Source organism: Artemia sp. Qi Xiang Cuo, unplaced genomic scaffold (genome assembly GCF_049724085.1).
Source record: "Artemia sp. Qi Xiang Cuo unplaced genomic scaffold, ASM4972408v1 HiC_scaffold_22, whole genome shotgun sequence".
Taxonomy (NCBI): Eukaryota; Metazoa; Arthropoda; class Branchiopoda; order Anostraca; family Artemiidae; genus Artemia; species Artemia sp. Qi Xiang Cuo.
The window spans coordinates 6027670-6031014 of NW_028297431.1; the positions used below are offsets into that span (position 1 = coordinate 6027670).

The window sequence follows — 3345 nt, forward strand, 5'->3', positions numbered from 1 at the left end:
CGGCCCCTGGCCAGTCCAGGTCATGGGGGACTGACCAGGGGATGTCGCGTTCGGCAAGTTCTCCGCGCGGGGGCTAGACTCGGGTTAAACCGCAGCGACAGGTGATTTCGGTTCGCGAAAATTCCTGGACGTTGGACGGACTTGTTCCTATGGACATGCTCCGCTAAACCCAACAAGCCAGTTATGAGTTTGCTTCACTCCCATATATGGGACCGTCCAAAGGCAGGGCTGGATCTCTTCGGAGGTTATGGACGGGTGCCTATGGCAGATGTGGGACTGCTCTGTCGGGGCAGATCGCCTTCTCTCAGAAGAGGTTGGGGAGGTCTGGCCAGTAGGTTCGGCCTCAACAGACAAGAACCATCCAAGACGCTGGGACTGAGACGAGATGGACCACAGGCAAGGTCCCTATGGCCAAGCCCGTAACCAGGATGGGTCTGTATGTGGAAACATGGGTGCTGGAAGATTATAGCTAAAACCTGGCTTCCGGAGAGTGGAGTTGCCAGGGTTGGTCTGTTTATCAGGTCTTCAGTGGCATCTCACCTAACCGGTGGCTTTGTAAGGCTTCTTCTCAATAGACTTTTGAATTTTTCCTTTCCTATCTTTGTTTTTTTCTAATTTTAAACTTTAGCACGTTACAGTCCACTCCCCTGCTGGGCTTGGGCTGATCAGGACCGTTTGGGGGCCGCTAGGTTGTCAAAGGGCAGAGAAAACCCGTTTTCAAACCAGACCGGCCGGCAATTTAACCCTCATAAGGCTCAGTTGAGAACCTACGCAGGTTGAGCTCACTCCTTATTTAGAAGGAGTTACTCTAGAGATTGGAACCTTCGGGCTGTATGGTTGAGTACAGGTGCGCAGGTACTCTTTCCTCCTAGTTGTACCTTAGATTCCAGGACCAAGGTTGCGGCCAGGAGACAAATGATACCGCAAAAATAGCCAAATGCCTCGTCATCTAATTAGTGACGCGCACGAATGGATTAACGAGATTCCCAGTGTCCCTATCTACTGTCTAGCGAACCCACTGCCAGGGGAACGGGCCTGGTAACGTCTGCGGGGAAAGAAGACCCTGTTGAGCTTGACTCTAGTTTGGCATTGTGGAGTGACATGAGAGGTGTAGCATAAGTGGGAGATGGTAACGTCGGCAATGAAATACCACTGCTTTCATGGTCGCTTAAAATAAAAAGGTAAGCGGATGCCACTCCCTGTTGGGACGGTGGTTGTGTTTACATGGCGTACCCCTGCAGGGGGCGCTCTATCAACCGGCTGGTGACCCTTCCGGCGGGGGAGGTTTTATGGGGCGGTACATCTGTCAAGTGATAACGCAGGTGTCCTAAAACCAGCTCAGGGAGGACAGAAACCGCCTGTAGAGCCAAAGGACAACTGCTGGCTTGATCCCGAGTTTCAGTACGAGTACGGACTGCGAAAGCACGGCCTCTCGATCCTTTTGGCCTTAAGAGTTTTAAGCAAGAGGTGTCAGAAAAGTTACCACAGGAATAACTGGCTTGTGGCGGCCCAGCGTCATAGCGACTTCGCTTTTTGATCCGTAGATGTCGGCTCTTCCTAAAAGTGCGAAGCAGTATTCGCCAAGTTTAGGATTTTTCAACCGACAAAAGTGACCGTGAGCTGGGTTTATACCGTCGTGAGACCGGTCAGTTTTAACCAACAGAAGTTCAAAGCCGTTGCTATAGTAATCCTGCGAAGTACGAGAGGAACCGCAGGTTCGGACATTTGGTTTTGCACTTGGTCGAACGGCCAATGGTGCGTGGCTACGTCCGTGTGATTACACCGGAAAGCCTCTGAAGGTAGAATCTGTGCTGGAGTTCACAACGGTACCGTGCGCTCGGACTCACTGGTGGCTAAACGTAACCTGGTCCTTTAGCTTTTAGCAATGGGTGCTGGTACTTCGGAGCCAAGGTTCGGCGGTTGCTTGCCCTTGGGAGATGGCGACAAGGCAGCTTCACCGTCGAATAAATCAAATATTCCATAAGGTCGAATGCCAAAATCACTTGTAGACAACTTGGGTACCGGCCGGGGTGTTGTAAACGGTAGAGCAGTAATTTACACTGCGATCTGCTGAGACTAAGCCTACGACCGGGAGATTTGTCTTGCCAGCAGGCAAGTCCCCCGAAATTCACTTGAATGATTTCTAAGTGTTGGTCGTAAGGGACTATTGTATGTTAAGAGTAAAATGGGTGGAGTATAAAGTACTCAAAAATGAAGGGGCGTCATTCTAAACCCATTGTATGGGTAGCGGAAAATAGGATGACTCGGCGAGAGTGTCAAGAAGACCTGTTGAATCTCTTGACACGGGCAGTGAACGGGAATAAAAACTATTCCGTTTTCTGTCTGTGTTTGCCAAATCCAGGCAGTAATTTTGGTCTTTTTTTTGGCGACCTATGTGGGTGGCCTTCGGGCACCCGCACTTTCAATTTAATCAGGAAATTTTTATAACGTTATGTCTTTGTGTTTAGTGTCAAAGCGTTTTTTCTGGGGGGGCGATTCACCAACACAGGGAGAGTATTTTTAAAAAACGAGGTCGAGGCGGGAGGCCTACACCGAGCACGGTGATGTTTAATTTTAGTTATAAAGTATTTTGGGCAAGAGGTTGCATAGGCTGCATCAAGACTGGGCTGGGTAATTGTAGACAGAGAAAAGCCAAGACAGATAAAAGTAATTGAGAGGCCATTGACATTGAGAGGCCATTGAGATGGCCATTTGACATGACCAACTCATAAAAAAGAAAAGCGAAACGGCAATTTATGCCGTTTGCTAACATCTGTCTTATTTGTAATTTGTGCTTAAATTATTCCATTTGAAATGACCAAATCAGAAAAAAAGAAAAGCCAAACGGCAATTTCTGCCTTTTGCGGAACTCGGTCTGATTTTGCATTCGTGCTTAAATTAATCCAATTTACATTAAAAACTAACATAAGTATAAACGCGACACGGAAAGTTTTGCCTTTTGCTGAAATCGTTATTTTTGTGATTTTGGGATTAAATTAATACATTTGACATGACCAATTCATAAAAAAGAAAAGAAAAGCGAAACGGCAATTTATCCTCTGTGCTGTAAGTATAAATGAAGAAAAGCAAACTGGAAAAAAGATACATTAATAAAAAGAACGAGTTACTTATAAAAATAGAGATACAAATTAATCCGAATCACTGTCAGGAGTTTCTTCTGCTTCTTCCTCCTCTTCTTCTTCATCAACCTCTTCCTTCTTCACGGCTTCCTCTTTGCTCTTCTTTTTCGGCTTTTAAAAAGAAAAAATTATGTCAAAAATAATTAATATTTAGGCATTCTTTAACAGAAGTAAAGTAACACCGAAGCAAGGACGTATCCAGGAT

At 46.5% G+C, this 3345-nt stretch overlaps 1 pseudogene; it reads left to right on the forward strand.

The window, feature by feature from the left end:
• The first annotated feature begins 1040 nt into the window (after positions 1-1040).
• Positions 1041-2099, forward strand: LOC148939093 (large subunit ribosomal RNA; annotated as a pseudogene).
• Positions 2100-3345: the final 1246 nt, after the last annotated feature.